Source organism: Microcaecilia unicolor, chromosome 5 (genome assembly GCF_901765095.1).
Source record: "Microcaecilia unicolor chromosome 5, aMicUni1.1, whole genome shotgun sequence".
Classification (NCBI taxonomy): domain Eukaryota; kingdom Metazoa; phylum Chordata; class Amphibia; order Gymnophiona; family Siphonopidae; genus Microcaecilia; species Microcaecilia unicolor.
In genome coordinates this window covers 167,330,186-167,343,073 of record NC_044035.1, presented here as the reverse complement: position 1 = coordinate 167,343,073, position 12,888 = coordinate 167,330,186, and the positions used below count along the sequence as shown (strand labels likewise).

General features: G+C 51.5%; 1 protein-coding gene across 1 annotated transcript in view; it reads right to left on the bottom strand.

Annotated features, from left to right (window-relative positions):
* Positions 1–6,474, bottom strand: part of KATNB1 (katanin regulatory subunit B1) — a 324,176-nt gene extending 317,702 nt beyond the window's left edge. Inside the window, exon 1 of the mRNA XM_030203568.1 lies at positions 6,349–6,474. The gene's annotated coding sequence lies outside the window, so the exon portion shown is untranslated. The remainder of the gene's footprint in view (positions 1–6,348) is intronic.
* Between the last annotated feature and the right edge of the window lie 6,414 nt (positions 6,475–12,888).

The following is a 12,888-nucleotide window of genomic DNA, read 5'->3' as shown; positions in this document are numbered from 1 at the left end:
GGAGGGGTACAAAGCTGCCCTATAGCCGCACGAAGCGGGAGGGAGCACCGGCAGAATTTAAGTCTCAATCCAGCCCCGAAAACGGAGGGGAGAGGAATGCAGCAGCTCACTGTAACACAAATTCGTCTCAACTCTTGAAGAATCCATTGAAAAACTTGAACACGAAGTCCTCCTGAACAGGAACTGAAGACTAAACTTGAACCTGAAATGCAACCAGAATATAAACAGTACAGATATCTGGGAGGGGCTATGGATTGATCAGCTATGATTAATGGAAAGAAAATTATCAGGTATGATACATAATTTTACCTTCCATATCATCATGCTGATCAATCCATAGACTGGTGGGATGTACCGAAGCAGTACTCACCCAGGGCGGGACATTGAAATCCCTGACCGCAACACTGAAGCTCCAAACCGGGCCTCCGCCCGAGCAGCCACAGTCAAGCGGTAATGCCTGGAGAAGGTATGGGCCGATGCCCAAGTTGCCGCCTTGCAATCTCTTCCAAGGAGACGGACCCGGCCTCTGCCATCGAGGCCGCCTGAGCTCTAGTGGAGTGAGCCTTCTGCTGGATAGGCGGCACCTTCCCCGCGGCCACATAAGCCGCTGCAATGGCTTCCTTGACCCATCTTGCCACTGTAGGCTTAGCAGCCTGCAGACCCTTACGAGGACCTGCAAACAGGACAAACAGATGATCCGACTTCCGGAAATCATTGGTCACTTCCAAGTATCTGATGATGACTCGTCTCACATCCAGATATCTGAGAGCAGAGTATTCCTCTGGGTAGTCCTCCCTACGAAAGGAAGGGAGACAGAGCTGCTGATTCATATGGAAGCGAGAAACAATCTTGGGCAGGAAGGAAGGCACTGTGCGAATAGACACTCCTGCTTCAGTGAACTGCAGAAAGGGCTTTCGACATGAGAGTGCCTGGAGCTCGGAAACTCTTCTGGCTGAAGTGATAGCCACCAAAAAGACTGCTTTCAACGTCAGGTCTTCCAAAGATGCCCTCGCCAAGGGTTCAAAAGGCGGCTTCTGCAAGGCTCTTAGCACCAGGTTGAGATTCCACGCAGGCACCACGGAGTGCAGAGGAGGGCGCAGGTGATTAACTCCCTTGAGAAAACGCACCACATCTGGCTGCGAAGCCAGGGAAGCACCCTTCAGGCGGCCCCTGAAGCAAGCCAGAGCCGCTACCTGGACTTTAAGGGAACTGAGCGACAGGCCTTTCTCCAGACCTTCTTGCAGGAACGCCAGCACTGAAGAAATTGGAGCAGTGAAGGGAGAAAGCGAGCCTGCTTCACACCACGCTGCAAAGGTACGCTAAACCCTGGCGTAAGCAGTAGAAGTAGAGCGCTTCCTCGCTCTCAGCATAGTGGCGATGACCTTGTCTGAGAAGCCGTTCTTCCTCAGACGCTGCCACTCAATAGCCAGGCCGTAAGACCAAAGTGGGAGGGATCCTCCATCACCACGGGACCCTGATGCAACAGGCCCTGCTCCACTGGCAGCCGCAGAGGGTCGTCCACTGAGAGCCTGATCAAGTCCGCATACCAGGGACGTCTGGGCCAGTCCGGACCCACCAGGATTATCCGGCCCGGATGCTTTGCCACCCGGTCTAGTACCCTGCCCAACATGGGCCAGGGCAGGAACACATAGAGAAGCTCTTGTGTCGGCCACTGTTGGAGAAGAGCATCTACTCCCAGAGATCGAGGGTCCCGTCCTCTGCTGAAAAAGCGCGGCACTTGGCAATTGGCCGATGACGCCATCAGATCTAGGCTCAGCTGGCCCCAGCGCTTCGTGATGTCCAAGAACGCCTGAGCCGATAACTGCCACTCTCCGGGATCCAAGGTATGGCGACTGAGAAAGTCCGCCTTGACATTCATGACTCCGGCAATGTGGGCCGCTGACAGCTGTTCCAGGTTCGCTTCCGCCCACTGGCATAGATTCATGGCTTCCTTGGCTAGAGGGGCGCTCTTGGTACCTCCCTGGCGGTTGACATAGGCCACAGCCGTGGCATTGTCCGACAGGACCCGTACTGGCTTCAACGCCAGTACCGGGACGAACTCCAAAAGCGCCAACCGAATGGCTCTGAGTTCCAGGAGGTTGATAGACCACTTTGCCTCTGCAGGAGACCAGAGCCCCTGCGCTGTCCTTCCCATGCAGTGGGCTCCCCAGCCCATCAAAGAGGCGTCCGTCGTGACTACAATCCACTCCGGGGTCACAAGAGGCATCCCTGCAGACAACTTGTCTGTCTTCAGCCACCAGCTCAGCGCCTTGTGCACTGCTGGGTCTAAGGGAAGGCGCACAGCATAATCCTCCGATACCGGAGTCCAGCACTGCAGCAGAGAGTGTTGTAGTGGTCTCATATGAGCCCTGGCCCAGGGCAGTACTTCCATCGTGGCCGTCATAGAGCCCAACAGCTGCACATAGTCCCAAGCCCGAAGCGGAGAGGCTACTAGGAACTGGTCCACCTGAGCCTGAAGTTTGACAATCCGATTGTCCGGCAGGAACACTCTGCCCACTTGGGTGTCGAATCGAACTCCCAGATACTCCAGGGACTGAGTCGGGCGCAGCTGGCTTTTCTCCCAGTTGATGATCCACCCCAGGGAGCTCAAAAGAGCAATCACCCGGTCCACAGCTTTGCCGCACTCTGCATAAGAGGGGGCTCGGATCAACCAGTCGTCCAGATAAGGATGGACTTGTACTCCTTCCTTTCACAGGAAGGCCGCGATGACCACCATTACTTTGGAGAAGGTCCGCGGAGCAGTAGCCAACCCGAGCGGGAGGGCTTTGAACTGGAAGTGTCGGCCCAGGACTGCAAAACGCAGAAAGCGTTGATGAGGAGGCCAGATGGGAATATGCAAGTACGCTTCCTTGATGTCCAAGGATGCCAGGAACTCCCCTGCCTTCACTGCCGCTATAACAGAGCGGAGAGTCTCCATGCGAAAGTGCCGAACTTTCAAGGCCCGATTGACCCCTTTGAGGTCGAGGATAGGCCGTACAGAACCTCCTTTCTTTGGTACCACAAAGTAAATGGAGTAACGTCCCTTGCCAAGCTGATTTTCCGGCACCGGAACGACCACACCCAGGCGGATCAGATTGTCCAAGGTCTGCTGCACTGCCACAGCTTTGACCGGAGACTTGCAGGGAGAGAGTACAAACCCGTCTCTTAAGGGTCGGCAGAACTCTAGCTTGTAGCCGTCTCTGATGACTTCCAGCACCCAAGCGTCTGAAGTTACCCTGGTCCACTCGCCCAGAAACGAGGACACGCGTCCTCCAATCTGCACTGGGCCATGGACCAGGACCCCGTCATTGGGTACAAGACCCTGGGGGAGGACCGGAGGGCGCACCTCCGGGACGGCGGTCTCTGCGAAAGGAATGCTGCTTGGGGGAGAAGTTCCTCTTGAAGGAAGAGGGGACAGAGGAGCCCGACTTGCCCGGGCGGTACCGACGGGCTTCCTGAAACCGTCCTCTGGAGTTACCGGGGCGAGCACTGGCCCGAGCCCTGACCTCTGGTAACCTCTTGCCCTTAGACGTGCCGAGATCGGTCACAATTTTGTCCAGCTCGACCCCAAAGAGCAGCTTGCCTATAAAAGGCAACTTAGCCAGGCGGGACTTAGAGGCGTGGTCCGCAGACCAATGTTTCAGCCAAAGCCACCGCCGCGCAGAGACTGTCTGAGCCATACCTTTAGCCAAGGCTCTCAAGACATCATACAGTAAGTCTGCCAAATAAGCCAAGCCCGATTCCAGGGCCGGCCAATCAGCCCTTAGGGAAGGATCCGAGGGGGAAGCCCGCTGCACAACCGTCAGGCACGCCCTGGCCACGTAGGAGCCGCAAACTGAGGCCTGCAAACTTAAGGCAGCCGCCTCAAAGGACGACCTTAAGGCCGCCTCCAATCTTCTGTCTTGGGCGTCCTTTAGGGCCGTGCCACCTTCCACCGGCAATGCCGTTTTCTTAGTCACCGCAGTGATTAAAGAATCCACGGTAGGCCAAAGAAAGGCCTCCCGTTCACTTTCAGGCAAAGGATAGAGGCGGGACATAGCCCTAGCCACTTTGAGGCTCGCTTCCGGGACATCCCATTAAGCCGAAATTAAGGTGTGCATGGCATCATGCACGTGGAAGGTTCTAGGCGGGCGCTTCGTCCCCAGCATAATGGCGGAGCCAACAGGGGCTGAGGGAGAGACGTCCTCTGGAGAGGAAATCTTCAAAATGCTCATGGCCTGCACTAACAGGTTGGGCAAATCCTCTGAGCGAAAGATCCGCGCTGCAGAGGGGTCATCCGCTCCATCCGAGCGGGAATCCATCTCAGATACGCTGCCCTCATCTACATCAGAGGAAACAGAGTCCTCTAAGGCCTGGGAATCCACCCGAGGGCGTTTACTTTCGGGGGCCTCAACCCCTTTATCGGACAAGGGAGAAGGGGCAGCGTTTTGCATAAGGAAGGCCTGATGCAGCAGCAAAATAAACTCGGGGGAGAAACCCCCCAGACTGTGCACTTCAGCAGCCTGGGCCACAGCCCTAGACGCACCCTCAACCGGTGCTCGCAAGAGCGGGGGAGAAACATGCTGCGCATCCAAGATGGCGTCCGGCGCGACACTCCGCGAAGGAGCCGCGCGGGAAGAACGGCGCTTAACTTTAGCCGCTTTTTTGCCATCGCCCAAATCAAGGGCGGCCATGGCATTAACGTCTCCCAGCTCAAGGGCGGCCCAAGAAGAAGCCGTCCGAGCAGAGTGGCCGGCCAAGATGGCGGAGGCGAGCAGCGGGGGATGGGCGTTTATGGCGGGAAAAACCGCCGCACCGGAGGAAGACCCGGGACACTGACCGGCCTCCGAACTGACACCCAACAAGGGCGAATCAGACTTTAAGACCCCCGCATCCCCGCTAGAAGCGCACACACGGTCCGGGGAGCGATTCTTCGCGCCCTCGCCCTCCGACGCCATAGGCCACATGGAGATCGATCGGGGAACCCCCTGCCTGCTATAAAAAGGTAAAAATTACCTGCTTCTCGCTCCGAGCTGTAACGACCTGGTGTCCCAGTGAGTAGCTGCAATAAACGTTTAAATAAACGTCGAAATAAACGCCTTTAAGGATGTCCAAAAATGTTTTTTTTTTTTTTTTAACGGAGCCAGCGGGAGGGGGGAGAAAAGGAGGGACCTGGCGCCACCAGGTTTGCACTTGCTCAAGAAGAGCCCTCAACCCCAGGTACTCAACAAAACCTAAAAATTAGGCTTGGAGACCTAGCCAGAGCTGCTGCTGTGTGTGACCACCACCTGCTGAGATAGAGAACATACTGAGGAGTTTCCGGCAGCACATGACCACATATAGGGAGGCAAAAGGATTGCTCTCTATCTCCACCTGCTGGTAGATGGACACAACCCACCAGTCTATGGATTGATCAGCATGATGATATGGAAGCAGGTGGTTAAAGGGTTGGGTTGATTGGTAAGACAGATGTGTGCTTTTTTGGGTGGGGACAAATGAGGTGGGATTAGTAGAGTTGTGGGTAGCACGTGAAAGGGTGTTTATGGTGCTTGGGAATCCTGAACTTAAGATGCCTGGGTACAAGGGCTGAGTTGTGATTAGCAGGTGAAAGGGTGTTTGTGGTGCTTGGGAATCCTGAACTTAAGCTGCCTGGGTACAAGGGCTGAGTTGTGATTAGCAGGTGAAAGGGTGTTTGTGGTGCTTGGGAATCCTGAACTTAAGCTGCCTGGGTACAAGGGCTCCACTCTATTTCAGTTTCTCCTTTTACAGTGTATTGTTCTTTCATTCATAGGGAGATCACGGAGGTCATGGTCTGATCAACTTTTTTACTTGCTCCTTCATCAGAAACTAAGGAGATCACAGACAACAGAATGGGTTGCGCAACCAATATTTTGCCCACATTAGAATGATTGAGTAGGGCCAGACAACCCCACCAAACACGTCTGTTGCTTCCCCTGACGGAAGCTTGGGGGGGGGGGGGGTCAGTGTGGAAATTGGTTCATTTCCCACCCCCACATAAGTATTCCCTTGCACATACGCTCATTCATTTTTCTTCTTACTCTTTCCTCCTGGAACTCCTTAACCCTTTTTTGTTTGTTTGTTTGCTTCCTGTAGATTTTTCCAAATCAACTCATTTTCCTTTCACTCTCTCCATAATAGCCCTTTCCACATACATTACTCTACAACCTCGCTCCTTTTCTCTCTCTAGCAGCTTTCCCTCCACTCCCTCTCAAACCCTTTCAACCTTCTCCCCACCTCATCCACCGAAGCACTGAGTCCCTCTCTACTACCACAAAACATTATGATCCTATACAGGGGAAAAGCGAAGTAAGTACGTTTTCCTCATTTGGTATCCTAGTCAAAGCGCACCTTGTTTACATTCCGCCACGTCTACCGCTTCTTCCCCATCCAAGCGGCTAGTAGCGGCCAGCACCTGCTGGTTACTTGGAGGGGCCACAGTCTCTGTCCCTCCTCTCTCTCCGTCTGTGCTGCGCCGGTACCCGGGAAACGCAACGTAAAGAGGACGCACGCTGATCTTACGCAAGCCTTTCTCCAGCGGCAGAGCGATGCGACGTCACAGCTCCGCCCACCTTGCTATGCTATTGGCTGGTTCGGTTTGAAAGCGGTGTTGCTCAGGTGGTGGTCTGGGAAGATTGAGCTGAGCAGCGCGCTCGAACCTGCTGGGGTTCCCGCTCTCCTCAGCCCTGAAGCACAATTTGACTTCCAAGGAGATTAGATAAAACAGTCGGGGTGACGTCAAAACGTTGAAGCTAAGTAGGTTACTCGCTTGTTTCCCTTTCCCCTCGCAGCCATCATCGCCGTACATTCAAAACTACTACTACTACTACTACTAACTAACATTTCTAAAGCGCTACTAGGGTTACGCAGCGCTGTACAATTTAAACATAGAAGTGTTGCAGGAATTACCACTATTGTTAGCAGAATCTGTGGTACTTCAGGAATCAAACACCACACACCAGAATGAGAGAGAAGTCTTCTTTATTTGCCAGCAAACAAAGTAGGACATCAGCACTAGGGCTCTTCTCTTTCTCAGCTCTCTGGATCTTATGGCTTCTGTCTCAGCTCCTTCTCTTCTTCTCTCTCTCATCTAACGTAAGCTGCTTCTGCTCTCAGTTATATAGGGTCTTACACCTCTCTAGCCCCCCTTTCTCACCAGATGGTAAATAATAGATTGATTACCCTGCCTTGAACTAATTATTACTTACACATTACTTAAAAATATCAGTTACATAGGTTTGATATTTCCTAAACTGACCTATGACCTGGGCCTCTCACACTAGACATTGTGGCACTTATCTCTTGGCATTTTATTATGATTAAATTCCCAGCTAACTTCATAACTTAGGTTCTGGCATTCATTAAGGGGTCAAGGGCCAAGGGGCCAGTCTTACATTTATTACTTTCAAAAAACCAGTCCTTCACTTACCTATAATTAATCAAGACTTTCCCTGACCTCTTTCACCTATTAGCTTCCTACAAAGAACTCGCTAGGACTGTGGATAATTCAAACCAGATGATGGCAGACAAAGCTCACTTGAAAAGTCAGCCACTAGATTTAAAAGATATTCTACATAGAGAAAGAACTTATTAATTACACAGAATAAAACATATTCTAAAATAAGCAGAAATCAGAATTCCTTATAAGACAAAATCTAACTCATCTAGAATTATCTAGAATTATTTACTCTATCTTCTTCTAGACAGCATTAAACTAATCCTTTAAAACTCATAATGGTATCCAGATGTGGTAAATAATTACCCATCACTCAAAAAGGGACAAAGAGAGTTTCATTTCTCACTGACCTTTCTAACCTCTTAGTCTAGCAAAAGTTAGACATTTGAGTAATTAAAAACAGATGGCATTCCTCCACTTTACAGGACTGAAAAGTTAAAATAGAATTAACAAATATGATTTCTTTTGCCCAAGCTGCCTCAGAAGGACAGTCCCTGCTCAAAGAGCTTACAATCTAAAAGACAAGAGAACAATCTAAAGACAAGTGTACAATCTAGAGGACGAGTGAACAGTTAATCTGATAGGGTGGATAGATTGGGGCATTCTATATTTCTCAAGCGGTTAGGCACGGAAGGCAGCATTGAAGAGGTGAGTTTTAAGCAGAGATTTGAAGATGGGTAGGGAGGGTGCATGGCGTATGGGTAAAGGAAGATTGTTCCAGGCATAGGGTGAGGCAAGGCAGAATGAGCGGAGCCTGGAGTTGGCAGTGGTGGAGAAGGGTACTGAGAGAAGGGCTTTGTCCTGTGAGCGGAGGTTACGGGCGGGAACATAGGGGGAGATGAGGGAGGAGAGGTAGTGAGGAGCCGCAGACTGAGTGCATTTGTAGGTAAGGAGGAGGAGCTTGAATTGTATGCGATATCTGATCGGAAGCCAATGAAGTGATTTGAGGAGAGGGGTGATGTGAGTATATCGGTTCTGGCGGAATATAAGACGTGCGGCAGCGTTCTGAACGGATTGAAGGGGGGATAGATGGCTGAGTGGGAGGCCGGTGAGGAGTAAGTTGCAATAATCAAGGCAAGAGGTAATGAGAGCGTGGACGAGAGTTCTGGTGGTGTGCTCAGAGAGGAAAGGGCGAATTTTGCTGATGTTGAAGAGGAAGAAGCGACAGGTCTTGGCAGTCTGTTGGATATGCGCAGAGAAGGAGAGGGAGGAGTCGAAGATGACTCCGAGGTTGCGGGCAGATGGGACGGGGAGGATGAGGGTGTTATCAACTGAGATAGAGAGTGGAGGAAGAGGAGAAGTGGGTTTAGGAGGAAAGACGAGGAGCTCGGTCTTGGACATGTTCAGTTTAAGGTGACGGTTGGACATCCATGCCGCAATGTCGGATAAACAGGCCGATACCTTGGTCTGGGTCTCCGCGGTGATGTCAGGTGTGGAAAGGTATAGTTGGGTGTCATCAGCATAAAGATGATACTGAAAACCATGAGACGAGATCAGCGAGCCCAGGGAAGAGGTGTAGATTGAGAAAAGAAGGGGTCCAAGGACAGATCCCTGGGGAACTCCAACAGATAGTGGGATGGGAGTGGAGGAAGATCCGTGGGAGTGTACTCTGAAGGTGCGGTGGGAGAGATAAGAGGAGAACCAGGAGAGGACAGGGCCTTGGAACCCAAAAGAGGACAGCGTGGCAAGAAGTAAATCATGATTGACAGTGTCAAACGCGGCGGAAAGATCGAGGAGGATGAGGATGGAGTAGTGACCTCTGGATTTGGCCAGGAGCAGGTCATTGCAAACTTTAGAGAGTGCCGTTTCTGTCGAGTGCAGAGGGCGAAAACCGGATTGAAGTGGATCGAGGATGGCGTGAGAGGAGAGAAAATCAAGGCAGCGGCTGTGAACGGCGCACTCAAGTATTTTGGAGAGGAAGGGTAAAAGAGAGATGGGGCGGTAGTTGGAGGGGCAGGTAGGGTCAAGTGAAGGTTTTTTGAGGAGAGGTGTGACAACAGCGTGCTTGAAGGTGTCAGGGACAGTTGCAGTGGAGAGAGAGAGGTTGAGGATGCGACAAATGGAGGGGGTGACAGTATGGGAGATGGTGTTGAGTAGGTTGGTGGAGATGGGATCAGAGGAACAGGTGGTGCATTTCGAGGAGGAAAGAAGGCGGGAAGTTTCATCCTCGGTGATCTCAGGAAAGGAGGAGAAAGAGGCCTGGGTAGGTTGGTTAACCCTCTCCCTCAAAGGGTGAAGAGGAGGTGGTGGCTTGGTCGTGAACTCAAGGTTGATCTTTTGCACTTTGTCGCGGAAGTAGTCGGCCAGTGATTGAGGAGAGAGAGAAGGGGGAGTAGGAGCGGGGGGCACTTTTAGGAGGGAGTTAAGGGTGGTGAAGAGACGACGAGGGTTGGAGCTGAGAGAATTGGTCAATTGGGTGTAATAGTCCTGTTTTGCATGGAATAGGGAGGAGTGGAAGGAGGATAGCATGAATTTGTAGTGGAGGAAGTCAGAAAGGGTACGAGATTTCCTCCAGAGGCGCTCAGCGGATCGGGTGCAGGAGCGAAGGTAACGGATGCAAGGAGTCAGCCAGGGCTGGGGATTGGTGCGCTTAGTGGGACGGGAGATGGATGGTGCGAGGGTGTCCAAAGCAGAGGAGAGAGCGGTATTGTAAGCGGAGACCGCTTTGTCGACAGTTACGGAGGACGTGATGGAGGGGAGGAGATTAGAGATAGTAGATGATAAGGTGGAGGGGTCAATAGCCTGGAGGTTCCTGGAGGTGGTGGTTAAAGTTGGACGGGGTGGAGGGGGGGGGGTGAAGAAGTGTGAATGTGATCAGGTGATGATCGGAGAGAGGAAGAGCTGAGACGTGGAAATTGGAGGGTGAGCCGGAGGAGGAGAGGACGAGGTCAAGACAATGGCCGTCATGGTGAGTAGGGGTGGTGGAGCACAGCTGGAGGTTGAAGGAGGATGTTAGGGTGAGGAACTTAGAAGCATGGGGGTTGGATAGGTCATCAGCGTGTACGTTAAAGTCTCCGAGAATGATGGACGGAGATGAAGGGTCAAGAAAGACGGAGAGCCAAGCATCAAAGTCGGTGAGGAAGGAAGGGAAGGATTTATCAGGGGGGCGGGTAAATGACGGCCACTCTGAGTGGTAGTGGGTAGAATAGCCGGATGGAATGGGCTTCAAAGGATGAGAAGCAGTGAGACTGCGGTAGGTGGAGGGGTTGGAAACTACAGGAGGGTGAGAGTAGTAGCCCAACGCCTCCGCCGCGGCCAACTGGGCGGGGCGTGTGGGAGAAGAGATAGCCTCCATGGCAGAGGGCTGCAACTGAGGCAGAGTCTTCCGGGGAGATCCAGGTTTTGGTTAGGGCGAGCAGTTGAAGGGAGCGAGAGATAAAGAGATCGTGGGTGAGAGACAGTTTGTTGCAGACTGAGTGGGCATTCCACAAGGCGCATGAGAAGGGGAGGGAGGAGGGGGGAAGGAGGGGAATAGAGACGAGATTGGAGACATCCCGGAAACGTTCGCAAGGATAGGATGGGGACAGGTGAGGGGGACCTGGATTAGGGTTAATGTCTCCCGACTGGAACAGGCAGGGGGAAAGCTGGATCAGCGGACTGGAACGAGCTGGAACATGCTGGAGCCAGTGGACTGGAGCAAACAGGGAGAAGCTGGATCAGGCGGACTGGAACACAGTGGAGCCGATAGACTGGAATAAGCAGGGGGAAAACTGGAACAGGCGGACTGGAACAAGCTGGAACACGCTGGAGCCGATGGACTGGAGCAAGCAGGGAGACGCTGGATCAGCAGACTGGAGCAAGCAGGGAGAAGCTGGATCAGCGGACTGCTTGCCTGGGATCAGGCTGGGATCAGGAGGACTGGAACACACTGGAGCCGATAGAATGGAACAAGCAGGTGGAAAGCTGGATCAGGCAGACTGGAACAAGCTGGGATCAGGAGGACTGGAACGAGCTGGAACACGCTGGATCGGGCAGACTGGAACAAGCAGGGATCAGGAGGACAGGAACGAGCTGGAACACGCTGGAGCCGAAGGACTGGAACAAGCAGGGATCAGGAGGACTGGAACGAGTTGGAACACGCTGGAGCCGAAGGACTGGAGCAAGCAGGGAGAAGCTGGATCAGCGGACTGGGTCAAAACAGCAACCGATTCTACGAGCTGCTACATCCACGTTGTCGTTATTTACTGGTGGTATAATAACGAAATAACTTTACATAGGTAGAGTAGTAATTTGTTTTCAGTGTGCCATTTGGAGGGGCTGGTTATAGGGACACCCTACCACTGTTATATTCGTGCAGAGATTTTTTTTTTCTTCTGGTAAAGCAGCGGCGTAGCCAGACACCCAATTTTGTGTGGGCCTGGGCCAACCCTTGGCTAAGCCACTGGTAAAGGGCCATAAAACAGACATTGTGTTATGAGAATCAGGTGCTCAACATTCAGAATTTCGATCTATGTATTCATTTATCAACTTAGTTATGATATTTAAATTTATATCACACATTAAACATTAATTAGACTGAAACCTGGGAGCATTTACATTTTTTCCCCTGTGCCTACATCAAGGGGGACCTTGCTCCTTTTGTTTTCTGGATTGCAGTGGTTTATTATAAAAATGCACTTGCCTTTTTAAATTACTACTATTTCACAGAGCAGTTTTGAATAACGAGGGAAGGGCTTCCTTCATGCAGAAGTTCTGTCTAGTTCAGTCTAAATGTGTCAACATTGTCCAGTTCAGCACACTATTAGCCTCCAAGTTCATACAAAGTTAATTATGTTCTGTGGAAAATAAATCTATTGGTTCAGGCTGCCTGCTATGTGAATATTCCATCATTGTTTCATTATTGCTACCACCACGTATTACGTATTATGGTCATTTGCTTTAAACTTTGATTGTTTTAATTTGTTTATACAGAGCTTACATGCACATGGTTTTGCTTTTTAAACCTAAAGGTGAATCCTAAGGGTGGTTGAAAAATTAGGTATAAACTGTGATGGAGGTGGGGGTACAAAGCTGAATGGTCCCTAGGGCAGAAATGCCAAATAACCCAATCCAAGACTGGAGATTTTGGGACAGTCCTGGATGTCTGACAACCCCATCCTGGTGCATTATAGGACTTGCAGCACTGATTTCAATGGGCAGGATCAGATACTACAAATCCCACACTGCTCTGGGAAGTCAAGTTCAAAACCAGGAATTTCCAAAAAGGTTCCAGTCTGGAACTGGTTAACTTGGCATCTTTGCTAGGGTTGCCTAGTACCCCAGTCTAAAACCTGGAGTGGACTGCGTAGGTTGGTAGTGCTGTGCATGCTCAGGGGCCAATGCAGAAAACTTCCTTGGGGTTTGCTCACTGTTGCCATGAGTTTGCAATGCAGAAAGGGTTTCAGCGAAGGTGCTAACTCATGCAGAAAACCTGACCACACACTGCATTAAAATGA